This window comes from Podarcis muralis, chromosome 4 (assembly GCF_964188315.1).
Source record: "Podarcis muralis chromosome 4, rPodMur119.hap1.1, whole genome shotgun sequence".
NCBI classification, from domain to species: Eukaryota; Metazoa; Chordata; class Lepidosauria; order Squamata; family Lacertidae; genus Podarcis; species Podarcis muralis.
The window spans coordinates 9,136,630-9,150,345 of NC_135658.1; the positions used below are offsets into that span (position 1 = coordinate 9,136,630).

The 13,716-nt window shown below is 50.9% G+C and overlaps 1 protein-coding gene and 1 long non-coding RNA gene across 3 annotated transcripts in view; one reads left to right on the top strand and one right to left on the bottom strand.

The window, feature by feature from the left end:
* Positions 1–1,006: 1,006 nt before the first annotated feature.
* Positions 1,007–6,046, bottom strand: LOC144327456 (uncharacterized). Its single transcript, XR_013392501.1, has 2 exons — positions 5,912–6,046; positions 1,007–2,526 (listed from the first exon to the last, which is right to left on the bottom strand). It is a non-coding gene; the product is annotated as an uncharacterized LOC144327456 (long non-coding RNA).
* A 133-nt stretch (positions 6,047–6,179) lies between these two features.
* The window catches only part of GDPD5 (glycerophosphodiester phosphodiesterase domain containing 5), a 174,794-nt gene continuing 167,257 nt past the window's right edge, over positions 6,180–13,716 (top strand). Inside the window, exon 1 of one of the 2 annotated variants that reach the window (XM_077926903.1) lies at positions 6,180–6,723. The gene's annotated coding sequence lies outside the window, so the exon portion shown is untranslated. The remainder of the gene's footprint in view (positions 6,724–13,716) is intronic. The other variant, XM_077926904.1, reaches the window with a different exon arrangement.

A 13,716-nucleotide genomic window follows, 5' to 3' on the forward strand; every position in this document is an offset into this window, starting at 1 on the left:
ACAGAAATTGCACGGCGGCAGCGGGAGGCCCCATTAGCTAAAGTGGTGTCTCAGGTTAAGAACGGTTTCAGGTTAAGAACGGACCTCCAGAACGAATTAAATTCTTAACCCGAAGTACCACTGTAGTTCTTTATCTCTTTGGCATCTGAAGGGAGGGATATTCCACAGGGAGGCGCCACTACCGAGAAGGCCTTCTGCATGAAACTCTTAACCTCAGGGCCAAGGGTTCGAGGCCCGTGTTGCGCAAAAGATTCCTGCCTTGCAGGGGCTTTGTACTAAATGACCTCTGGTGTCCCTTCCAACACTACAACGCGATGAATAATAAAATGGAATAAAACACACATAGATATCGACAGCACGTACGTTGGCCTGGAGATTTTGCAGAGCAGAGTGTGCGCGTTTCACAGTGCGTCTCCTGGGCTCCCCCTGACACCTCGCGCAAGGTGATATGCCGCTGCACATGGTGCGCTCCGGAGGCTGTGACGGCTGCTGAGCGAGGGAAGGCGGCCGAAGCGCTGATCCTATTATCCGCCTGCTGTCGCTGGAGAGAGCGACGGAAATTCTCCCATTGTGTTTGCGGTAATTGCTTTGCCTGCAGTCGGTGTAGCTTCAAAGGGAGCAGGCGGTCTGAACAGCCACAGGGTGCCCAAGCCGCAGGGTGAGAGGAACCAGCTGAAAATGCCAGGGCGCCAGCTGAGAACTGTTTGCTCATGGGCTGCGGTGTGGTGCTGTGCATGTAAGCAGGCTGCTCAGGCCTGGCCCAAGACGCTTTTGGCCCTCCCAGCTGCTGGTGCATCGTGGCAAGATGGTTGCACCACCCATTTAAAGGTCCCCGCAAAGGATCCTGGGAACTGTAGTTTGTTAAGGGTAGCTCTGTGAGGGGGTGAACTACAGTTCCCAATATTCTTTGGGGGAAGCATTGGCTGTTAAAAGTGGTACATATGTGCTTTAAATTGTACGTACAGTGCACATGTGAGTGAGTTTGTAGTAGTCGTAATAATAATAATAATAATAATAATAATAATTTATTTAAACCATGCCCATCTGGCTGGGTTTCCCCAGCCACTCTGGCTGGCTCCCAACAGAATTAAAAGCATAATAAAACATCAAACATTAAAAACTTCCCGAAACAGGGTTGCCTTCAGATGTCTTCTAAAAGTCAGATAGATGTTTATAGTGGTAAAGTAAAGGTAAAGGTACCCCTGCCCGTACGGGCCAGTCTTGACAGACTCTAGGGTTGTGCGCTCATCTCACTCTATAGGCCGAGAGCCAGCGCTGTCCAGAGACACTTCCGGGTCACGTGGCCAGCGTGACAAAGCTGCTCTGGCGAGCCAGAGCCGCACACGGAAACGCCGTTTACCTTCCCGCTAGTAAGCGGTCCCTATTTATCTACTTGCACCCGGGGGTGCTTTCGAACTGCTAGGTTGGCAGGCGCTGGGACCGAGCAACGGGAGCGCACCCCGCCGCGGGGATTCGAACTGCCGACCTTTCGATCGGCAAGCCCTAGGCGCTGAGGCTTTTACCCACAGCGCCACCCGCGTCCCGTTTATAGTGGTACCTCGGCTTAAGAACTTAACTTGTTCCGGAGGTCCGTTCTTAACCTGAAACTGTTCTTAACCTGAAGCACCACTATAGCTAATGGGGCTCCAGCTGCCACTGGGCCGCCAGAGCACGATTTCTGTTCTCATCCCGAAGCAAAGTTCTTAACCCGAGGTACTATTTCTGGGTTAGCGGAGTCTGTAACCTGAAGCGTCTGTAACCTGAAGCGTCTGTAACCCGAGGTACCACTGTATTTCCTTGACGTCTCATGGGAGGGCGTTCCACAGGGCGGGTGCCACCACCGAGAAGGCCCTCTGTCTGGTTCCCTGTAACTTCACTTCTTGCAGGGAGGGAAGTGCCAGAAGGTCCTCAGAGCTGGACCTCAGTGTGGGTGGAGACGATCCTTCAGGTCTACTGGGCCGAGGCCGTTTAGGGCTTTCAAGGTCAGCACCATACGTTGGATTTCCTTGGCTGCTACCAGGTGCTTCAGAAATATCATTTCCTTCTTCAAGAGTCTGTTTTGGCAACCCAGCCCAGCTGGCAGACTTGATGCGACATCTGACAGAGCTTATTCCGCCTCGCTGGAAAGAAAAGGCCTGTAGGGGGAAGGGTTGCAGTCCAACGGCAGAGCATCTGTCTCACATGCCACGGATTTCAGGTTCAGCTCCTGGCATCTCCAGGTACGGAATGTGAGTATCTGAAAACCCTGGAGAGCCTCTGCCAATCAGTGCAGGTTATATAGGGCAAGGTGGACCAGTGATGATCTGACTTGGTAAATCCCTGGATTCCTAAAGCAATTAGGCTTATCCTAGGTCGGTGGTGTGGTGTAGTGGTTAGAGTGTCAGCCTAGGACCTAGGCTGACCTTGGGTGACCTTGTGCCAGTCGCTGCTCTTCAGCCTAATATTGCTGTAAAGGACAGGATCCGCTCCCTGTTCCTGATAAGCTGCAGATTCCAAACCTTTTGAGTTATCTCTTCGCCTCGAAACCTGTAAAGAAAACCAAGCAAAGAAAATATGAAGGAGGAAGACAGAATTAAGGTTATCCGTCTGTATATTGAGCTGCCTTAAGCCTGTGTTATTGTTGTTGTTCTGCCCGGACACTGAGGTCCACCTCAGTAAAATTATAATTATGGAATAGGTAAAGGTAAAGGGACCCCTGACCATTAGGTCCAGTCGTGGCCGACTCTGGGGTTGCGGCGCTCATCTCTCTTTACTGTTCGAGGGAGCCGGCGTACAGCTTCTGGGTCATGTGGCCAGCATGACTAAGCTGCTTCTGGCAAACCAGAGCAGCGCACGGAAACACCGTTTACCTTCCCACCGGAGTGGTACCTATTTATCTACTTGCACTTTGAGGTGCTTTCGAACTGCTAGGTTGGCAGGAGCAGGGACCGAGAAACAGGAGCTCACCCCGTCACAGGGATTCGAACCGCCGACCTTCTGATCGGCAAGTCCTAGGCTCTGTGGTTTAACCCACAGTGCCACCCGTGTCCCTCTAATTATGGAATAGGACATCCTTATTTTTATCGGAGAAATGTTGGAGGGTCTGTAGTCTCTGGACTTCAATGAGATCCAAAGTGCTGCCCTGGACTTCCCCGACTTGACTAAAATATGGGGAGAGGGAGCAAGTAAGCCCTGCGCTTCATAACTGATCACATGGTGCAGTGCGCATCCTCCATTTGAATGGCAATGCCCATAAATTTATTTATTATTAATGTTGCAATACATATATGCAATCTTTACATATGGATACATATACATTATATTTGTAAACCCACTTTTTCACATTTCGTTATGTACCAACATTTATCCATTTCTTATTTCTTGCCCTGTGTCTTCCCTCCACCCGTGCGTGACTTCCTTGTTATTATTTTGTAACTTTATTATTGAGATTGTAATTTTGTATCTTAATAATTAAACATTCAGTCTTATATATCTGCTTAGCTTAACTTAACTTTGTGAAATCAGTCTATACATATCAATAAATTCTTGTTGGAGCATCTTTTGGTCATGAATACTGAGGTCCATGGTAGTCTGACTCTGTTCAGAAAGTGGTGGTGGGGGATGAGTGTTCAGACCCCTGGGCTCTCACTTGTGGGGTCCCTCAGGGTTCCGTCGTCTCCCCCATGCTTTTCAACATCTGTATGAAGCTGCTGGGAGAGATCATCAGGGGGTTTGGACTGGGTGTTCATCAGTATGTAGATGATACCCAGCTCTACCTCTCTTTCAAATCAGAACCAGTGAAGGCGGTGAAGGTCCTGTGTGAGTGCCTGGAGGCAGTTGGAGGACGGATGGCGGCTAACGGATGGAGGTTGAATCCTGACAAGACAGAAGTACTGTGTTTGGGGGACAGGAGGCGGGCAGGTGTGGAGAATTCCCTGGTCCTGAATGGGGTGACTGTGCCCCCAAAGGACCAGGTGCGCAGCCTGGGAGTCATTTTGGACTCACAGCTGTCCATGGAGGCGCAGGTCAGTTCTGTGTCCAGGGCAGCTGTCTACCAGCTCCATCTGGTACGCAGGATGAGGCCTTCCCTGCCCGCAGACTGTATCACCAGAGTTGTGCATGATCTAGTTATCTCTCGCTTGGACTACTGCAATGCGCTCTATGTGGGGCTACCTTTGAAGGTGACCCAGAAACTACAACTAATCCAGAATGCAGCAGCTAGACTGGTGACTGGGAGCGGCCGCCAAGACCATATAACACCCATCTTGAAAGACCTACATTGGCTCCCAGTACGTTTCCGGGCACAATTCAAAGTGTTGGTGCTGACCTTGAAAGCCCTAAACGGCCTCAAAGGCCCAGTAGACCTGAAGGAGCATCTCTACCCCCATCGTTCAGCCTGGACATTGAGGTCCAGCACCAAGGGCCTTCTGGCAGTTGCCTCCCTGCGAGAAATGAGGTTACAGGGAACCAGGCAGAGGGCCTTCTCGGTAGTGGCACCCGCCCTGTGGAACGCCCTCTCCCCAGATGTCAAAGAGAAAAATAACTACCAAACTTTTAGAAGACATCTGAAGGCAGCCCTGTTTAGGGAAGCTTTTAATGTTTAATAGGTTATTGTATTTTAGTGTTTTATTGGAAGCCGCCCACAGTAGCTGGGGAAACCCAGCCAGATGGGCAGGGTATAAATAATAAATTATTATTATTATTAATCTTATTATTAGGCAGCTTCCTGTGTCTTCAGGAAAGGGCTGTAATTCGGTGGTTAGAGCATCTGCTTTGCATGCAGAAGGTGTCAGGTTCAATCTCCCGGTAGGGCTGGGAATCCTGGAGCTGCTGCTGCTGCCGGCCAGTGCTGGCAATACTGATCTAAACGGCTACACAAAGCTTCCTGTGTTCCCCAGCTGAACTCATCATCTTTCCATACTACAGGGATGAATGCTGGGAGATGTCTGAAAAATAGGTGCTGGGGCTGAGGCCTGGGAAGCAGCAAAAGCTTGCGTACGGTAGTAACCCTTTCCTCTCTGGATGCATGCAGGTTTTGTTAAGTTGTGGGTGAACATATCAGACGACGAAGCAATTCTTCAAACAGCTCTTGTTTATTCACAGGCCAGAACAGAACTGAACTGAAGGGTTCAGCCAGCCTGCTTATATAGAGCTCCACTACAAAGCAACGGTGGGATGTGGGTGGCGCTGTGGGTTAAACCACTGAGCCTAGGGCTTGCCGATCAGCAGGTCGGCGGTTCAAATCCCTGCACAGGGTGAGCTCCCGTTGCTCGGTCCCTGCTCCCGTCAACCTAGCAGTTCAAAAGCACGTCAAAGTGCAAGTAGATAAATAGGTACCGCTCCGGCGGGAAGGTAAACGGCGTTTCTGTGCTCTGGTTCTCCAGAAGCGGCTTAGTCATGCTGACCACATGACCCGGAAGCTGTACGCCGGCTCCCTCGGCCAATAAAGCGAGATGAGCGCCGCAACCCCAGAGTCGGCCACGACTGGACCTAATGGTCAGGGGTCCCTTTACCTTTTTACAAAGCAACAGTAACAACTTTCTGTAACTATCCAATCACTGAATGTCACTTTCAATCCCTTATTTGCATATGTGGACCTGAGTGAAAACTATCTACAGTATTTCCCTCCTGGCCCAGGGTGAGAACTTCAGTACATAACACGTTTAATACATAGAAGCCAACTCCTAGGGGTCGAGGTCCCTTCGGCTGCCCCAATAAAATATTTGGAGGGGGCAGCTCCCCCCCCCCCCAGTTAATAGGCATTGCCATTCAAATAGTGTGCGTGCGCCGTGTCTTGTGATCGATTATGTGGGGCGGGGCTTAGGCTTACCTGCCTCCCCCCAATATTTTATTCAAGTTGCGCCCCCTCTCCCCGGTTTAATAATATAAGGTCCCGGGGCTGAATGCTGCTGGAAACCAAACGCTTCCCTACCTGGCTGAGACCGGAAAGCGAACGGTTCCCAAACCAAAAGGTGCCGGGGCGGAAGGCTGGGTCTCCCCGGACTCTCTGCCCGCCGTGACCCTTTCCTGGCTGAAAACGGGCAAAAATCACCTTCCCGCCGCGGAGAAAGAAAGGTCCCGGGGCTGAACTGCGTTATAGTCCCCGCTTTCCTGGCTGGCTGCGTGGCTGGGCGGGTCCGGGCGCGGAGAGCTCCGCCTCTGCTTCCTCCTTCGCCTCGCTCGTCTTCGGGCGCCCGGGTTGGAGCAGACGCGGTTCCCTCGGCCGTCCTGGAAGCCCGGTGGCTCGGAGCCGCGATGACCCAGCCCGGGGCTACTCGAGCGGGGTAGCCGAAGCGCCGCCAAGCCGGCCGGGATTAGGAGAAGCGGGAGAAGGGAGAAAGAGGGAGGAGGAGCAGGAGGGCGCACGGCTCGGGCGCCTTGGAGAGCTCGCTTTTGTTCCGCTCCTTGGCGCTGCGGCAACTCCGCCGCCGCCGCCGCCGCCTGCCCGGAGCGCAGAGCCTCGGGGGGGAAAGAGAGAGAAGCAAGAGACGGGCCCGGCCGCTCCCCGTCCTTCCCCGGCTCTGGGTCCCGCAGGGCCGCCGCTGCGCGAGGGAGGAACACGGCAGAGTCCGGCCAAGGGTCGCTTGCGCCCGGCGCGCCTCGCCTCGCCTCTCCAAAGGCACCGAGGCGCCGCCGCCGCCGCCGCCGAGGTTACACAAGCGCGCCGAGGGAGCAGGAAGGCGCCGAGGCAGCCCCACAAGTGCCCGGCGGAGCCGGAGCGTTTCTCGACCGAGGCGAGCCAAGGTAAGCGCGGCGCCTCTCTGGGACGGCCAGGCGCGGTTTGCGCGCCCCTTCCCCCAAAACCGGCGCGCCGGGGACTCCTCGCACTCAGGCTCTTTGCGCGCTCGGGGAGGTGGACCCTTTATGGGGTCTGTGGAATCGAGCCTCGCAATATCTTTTCAACCCCGGTGTTAGTGGCTTGCCCTGGAGCGCATAAGGAGCGCTCCTTAACGCGCGCCTTGGATACGCGCAAGTGTGAGGTTCTTCGGGTTGCCAACTTGCCGGGGTGGTTCTGCTCCTGTGGCTTTGAGAGGAGCTCGGCCGGGGTAGCCTGCTATGCGCTGGAGGCGGAATTGTGCCGGCGTAGCCACGGAGGCAAGGTTAAAAGTTGGCAACCCTGGGAGTGGCTGCGGATCCCATGTCAACTCCGTTCCATCTATGCAAGTTTGCTGGGAGGTAGGGAGGTACAGCTGCCTTCGGTGGGGCTTACTCCGTAGTAAGTAGGGCATGCAAAGGAATGCATTCTCAGGTGCGTTTTTTGTTAAAGAAAACAGGAGAGAGATCACCCAAATTAGATTCCTGTATCTTGTTATTCCTTGTCTTTGGGTTGTGGTGGGTTGTGTTTATGTGTGAATTATCCTCTCTGAGCGGGGCTGTACTGAAGATGGTGCCACCTCCCTTGAGTAAAGCAATCGACTTCTTTTCATTCCTCTAAGTCTCTTGTGCTGTGTTAGTTGCACAGGAGGTAGATATTCATCAGGTGCAGCTCAACATCTTCCTTACCCCCGACAGCATCCCAATACCCTGATGGGGAAAACCTTTCCTAGCTGAATTTCTGCTGGGTAAAGGCATAGCAGCCGCACCATTTAAATGAAGGAACCGTGGCTCAAAGATCTCTGGCTCCTCATTGCCCAAATCTACAATGTAAGTGCTGTGGGGCTGGGACTTCTTGTCTCTGACCACATCTGTTCTGTACCTTTAAAGCACTACCCTACTGCTTTAAGCAGTCATGGCATTCCCCCAAAGAATCCTGGGAAATGTAGTTTGCTGAGGCTGCGGAGAGGTGTAAAGAGACCCCCTATTTCCCTCACAGAGCTATATAATTTGCAGAGGGGTTTAACCGTCAGTCCCTGCTCCCAGGGAACTCTGGGAATTGTAGCTCTTTGGGGAATAGGGGTCTTCCACCAATGCGTACCACTCTTGACAAACTACACTTCCCAGAATGCTTTGGGGGAAGCCGTGGCTGTTAAAGTGGTAAGAGGGCTTTAAATATTACGGAGCGGCTGTGGCCCATGTTTATGCTACCGTGAAGCAGGGATGAATGGAGACTGGACTCTGTTGGTTTACAGCAGGAACAGAACTACGTTCTCCCACCCAATTTGGCGGCTGAAATGAAGTGATGTGACTAGGAGTGGATTTTGCATGTGTGTGAAAGGCCTGTGAGCTCATCTCCACTCTGAAAGCAAATTCCTAGGGTTCAGGAGGTGCTTTGGCCACACCCTGTTCTTTCCTTCTAACTGTATGACTGCTTCCAGGTGATCTGTGCATTGCGTGTTTATCCTGATACGTTCGCAGGGAGGTTAGACCAAGTTGCGTCAAACAAGTGTTGTTCCACCTTTTTTGCTGCATTTCCCCTTCACTTCCGTAATTGCAAAAAAACAGAAAGAAAGTACGATTTTTTTGTGGAGGGAAGCGGGTTTGTGTGGGAGGCCTCCCAGTTGACTATAACTGCTCAACCCGACTGTCCCACTCTGTGATTGGTTCCTTGCCCGCCTCCCCCTGCCTTGAAAATAACAACAGTCTGGAAGCCCCCTAACACCTTTTGCACCTGGCTGTGCTTGGCAGGTGTTTGTTGATTTATTTTTCTATTCCTGGCCTCTCTTTTGTTCTTCATCCCACAATCACCTGCCCAGGTGGGTTACATAAACTGAAACGCAATCACGAAATAATAATCAACAAAGGGGAAAATGGAAACGTTGGGGTTCTAGCAAAAATTGCGAAGCAGATCTGACGAGTGTGAGATCCACTCATTATTTTGGTAAAGGACCATGTGTCAGGGTTAGGGAAGCTCAGGCCTGGTGGCCCTCAAACCTCTCTGAAGGCCACACTCCCTCCTCAGCCCTGCCTCTTCTCTCCACAGAATTTCTTGAGTGTTTTCTCTTGTCCTTGCGCTCTGAGGGTGATGCTTCTTGTTTGCCTGGATGGAGAATAGAGATGGATGCCTGAGAAAATTTGCTGCTCCTCCCACTTTTGCTTCTAGCCCTGCCCACCTGCATGTGGCCCCTGAAAGCTTGCCTAAGAAAGAATGAGGCCCCTGGGCTGTGAAAGGTTTCCCACCCCTGTATTATACAGGGAAGTCCGTTCTGTGATCACCGTATTTTTCGCTCTATAGGACGCACTTTCCCCCCTCCAAAAATGAAGGGGAAATGTGTGTGCGTCCTATGGAGCGAATGCAAGCTTTGGCGGAAGCCTGGAGAGCGAGAGGGATTGGTGCACACCGACCCCTCTCGCTCTCCAGGCTTCAGGGAGCTATCCGCAAGCCTTCAGAGCACGGCGGGAGTTCCCGCTGGGCTCCAAAGGCTTGCGGATAGCAGCCTGCAGCCCGAAGCCCGGGGAGCGCAGCGCTGCGCACCCCGGGCTTCGGGCAGCTATCCGCAGTGCTTGCCGCCACTCCCGGACCTGTTCTGGGGGCTGGGGAAGCTCAGGCTTCCCCTGTCCCAGCCCCGTGGCTAAAAACGAAGCCGCGCACAGCCTCTCCCAGCTGGATGGATACCGCTGGCTGTCTTGGCTTCTTTGCTCTTTAGGGCTGGGGGGGGGGATAATTTTTTTTCTTTATTTCCCCCCCAGAAAACTAGGTGTGCCCTATGGTCCGGTGCGCCCTATAGAGCGAAAAATACGGTAGTTCATACACCTCCCTCATCTTCCTGCTCCCTTCTGCCAAAGTGTTTTAGAACCGGCTTGCCATTAAAATTGATGCTCAGCGTGTCCAGGGTTGTAGCGGAATGTGTATTTTTGAAGTTAATGTTTCCCCGACGTCTTGGACGAGCATCTCTTGGCTCGCTCGGCTGACTTCGTTCCGCTCATGCCATAAATCTCTGCTTCACTTAATTTAGGACGGAACTATTTGTCTCTCTTCTCCCCCGGCACTCCCTGGCCGAATCTGGACAGGAGAGGTGGCAGCGATGGTCTCACCCTCTACCCAAAAGGCCACATATGCCTATAGGGTTTCCACAGTGACTTGTGCAAATCCCTCGTGGGATATACAGTATTGCCGTACTCCTTTCCCAATTTAGAACCAATCAGTTGTTCCATATCCAGTTCTAACTGTAGCTTCTTGTCCCACATAGAGATTTCTCAGGAGACAGATGTTGGGGGTGTTATCTGTACGGATATCTTGGACCACCTGAGCAAGATTAATGGTACCTCATCAGCTTAGCCAGGAGGAGTGGGCTGGGTCAACGCGAGCAATTAAGAGCCTTCCTTAATGTCTAAATAAGCCCGATGGCTTGGACAAGCTGATGGCACCATGGAGGTGTTACAGCTGCAGCACCTTCAGATCTGAGCACTTTTCTCTCGGGGCAGGAGGGAGGGAGATGGTGGCAACAGTGGGACCTGGTTCTGCGGGTGGTGAAGGGATGCGATTTATGCCAAAGCCCCCTCCGGAGCAGAGGAAGGCAGCTACTCCAGGCTCCAGGCCAAATAATGTTGCAAGGAATCTCTCTTTTAATGTGGCAGCCCTGGTCCCTCTGGAACTCCCTGCCACTTGATATTACGCCTGTGCTTTTATTGCCCTGGTTTCGATGCCTGCCAAAAACCTCATCGTTTGAGCATGCCGTTGTGTTGTGTACACCAGTTTCTTCTTTTGAACTGTCAATTTTATCTATGTTTTGACCTCTCATACTGGCAAAGAGGTCATCTTTTGCTTGCTTTAAAGAATCAGCTTGCCTCTTCAGTAACAGGACCCCTTTGCAGAGAAATTGGGCAGCCAGGCTCCAGTTGCGGGCGCCTGTCGCTCGCATGCCCTCGACCCCTTGCGTATTTCCACTGGGGGTTTCCGAACTCGCCTGGGAGCCGTGGAGTGAGCGAGGCGAAGGGATGTGCTCAACTCGCCCTGTAATGGATGGAAAAAATCCTATTGACATGGTGGATACGAAGGGTCGGGAATGAAGCGTTCCCGAGCTGTCCAAAGGAAATAAAAGAAATCAGATTAATGAGCAGAGGTGGAAAATTAGGAAGGGCCTGCGTGTGAGTGGAGCTGCAGAAAAAAATTCGTGGCAGTGCCTTGCCTTATTTCCAGGATCCCTTTTCTCATCTGCTCTAAGCCTGTCCTTAAATAACTGCAAGGTGGCGTCGCGCAGCGAGGAAGAACATTGAACTGTGAGCTTTTAAATCCTCACTTCGGCTAAGCAGAGATTTCTGCCCGCTGGGTGGCCTTCGGTAACTGCTCTCTTTCAGCCTTTTGACCCCTGTTCATCCATCAGATGGGTGTGAAACTGGACTACCTGATACAGGCATTTAAAAGGTGGCGGAGGACTTGGGAAATGGCTTTGAGCTGCCTACAAATGGGCTTCCCTGCAGGGGAGGGTTTGGGATACAGTGCTAGAAACTCGGGTATATATAAGCTTATTGTCAAATGGCGCCTTAATCCTAGGTTACGGAAGCCACAACAGAATGTCTAGGCGCTATATATATTTTTTTACAATGAAATTTATCCCCCTCCTTTTAAAAGTATATCTTTATTGATTTAAAATTAATACATTTATGGGGAAACAGACAAACAAACAAACAAACAAACAAACAAACAAACAAATAATGGAGAAGTCAAACAAACAACCACAATATAATTTTAATTTCCTTCTTTATAAGTTTTATAATTGATTTCAGTATTGGGAATATAAATGATGCTAGTTAGACTGATTTGTTGTTTCCTACAATGAAATTTAGTATTGTAATTATTATTATTATTATTATTATTATTATTATTATTATTATTATTATTATTATTATTAGTTTCATTTCTATACCGCTTTACATTTTAAAGAATACCGAAAACAATTGTGACACATAAAAACACATCAAATCAAGCAATCCTGAATAAAACAAGTTCAAGCTTCCAGGGAAATATTTCAGATCCTCCTCTGAGTGACCTTTTCCTTTCCCCATGTTTACCTACTTAATTTATAGGGCTGCACCATGGCAGAAGGACTCTGGGAAGCCCGTGTGGTGTAGTGGTTAGAGTGTTGCACTAGGACCTGGGAGATCCGGGTTCAAATCCCCACACTGCCCTGAAGTTCACTGGGGAACCTTGGAATCAGTCACTGCACCTACCTCACAGGGTCGTTGTAGAGATTAACTGAGGAGAAAAAGTTTTGATATAAATGCAATCAATAATTTCTTCTTCTGACCTGCTTAAGAAAGCTGGAGGGGCCAGCCAGGTGGAGCTGTCAGTTGCCAACCTGCCAACCCAGAGGTCTCGACGTGGTCGCAATTGGACCCACGCCAGTCGCAAAATGCGCCTAGGTAAAGGTAAAGGTACCCCTGCCCGTACGGGCCAGTCTTGCCAGACTCTGGGGTTGTGCGCCCATCTCACTCAAGAGGCCGGGGGCCAGCGCTGTCCGGAGACACTTCCGGGTCACGTGGCCAGCGTGACAAAGCTGCATCTGGCGAGCCAGCGCAGCACATGGAGCGCCGTTTACCTTCCCGCTAGTAAGCGGTCCCTATTTATCTACTTGCACCCGGGGGTGCTTTCGAACTGCTAGGTTGGCAGGCGCTGGGACCGAACAACGGGAGCGCACCCTGCTGCGGGGATTCGAACCGCCGACCATGTGATCAGCAGGTCCTAGGCGCTGAGGTTTTACCCACAGCGCCACCCGCGTCCCAACTAATGCACCTAGCGCCTGGCTAATTTCTAACACTGTTGGGGAACCTATGATCAGTATTAGAATTCAGCCGGGTGTCAGGAGTGTTTTGCGACTGGTGTGGGTCCAATTGTGACCACTTCGTAATCTTTGGGTGGGTGAGAGAAGAAAGCAAAGTGTCACTTAGGGAAGGATCTGAAATATTTCCCTTGAAGCTTTAATTTGTTTTATTTGATGTTTTAATGGGTTGTAAACCACTTTGAGGTTTTCTTTCTTTCTTAGAAAGCAGTATAGAAATAGAAAGCAGTATAGAAATAATAATACAGTCAAACCTCTGGTTACAGAAGCTTCAGGTTGCGTTTTTTCGGGTTAAAAAGGTAAAGGTCCAGTCATGACTGACTCTGGGATTGCGGCGCTCATCTCGCTTTATTGGCCAAGGGAGCCGGCGTACAGCTTCCGGGTCACGTGGCCAGCAGGACTAAGCCGCTTCAGGCGAACCAGAGCAGCGCACGGAAACGCCGTTTACCTTCCCGCCGGAGCGGTACCTATTTATCTACTTGCACTTTGACGTGCTTTCGAACTGCTAGGTTGGCAGGAGCAGGGACCAAGCAGTGGGAGCTCACGCCGGGGCAGGGATTTGAACTGCCGACCTTCTGATCGGCAAGTCCTAGGCTCTGTGGTTTAACCCACAGTGCTACCCGCATTTTTTCGGGTTACGGACCGCCGAAACCTGGAAGTACCGGAACGGATTACTTCTGGGTTTCGGCTGTCGCGCATGCTGCGTGTTGTGAACGCTGTGGGTTGCGAATGTGCATCCCGCATGGATCACGTTCGCAACCCAAGCATCCACTGTAAGAATAATAATAGTAGTAGTAGTAGTAATAATAATAATAATAATAATAATAATATCAGAGATGACTGGCAGAATCCGAGACCAGGGAGAAGAGTCGATGGAAGAAGATTGGAGAAAATTTAAAATATTTACAGAAGTATTGTAAAATGTATGAATGCTGATGACATTGAAATGAAATGAAGGGGTTCTAGCAACAAGATAGATAAAAATTTGAAATTATGAATTTGGAAGGTAAAATAAGTAAGGAAAAAGTACTAGGACATGAATTTGCTGAATTAACTGTTAAAAAGGGATACAAAAAAGGGA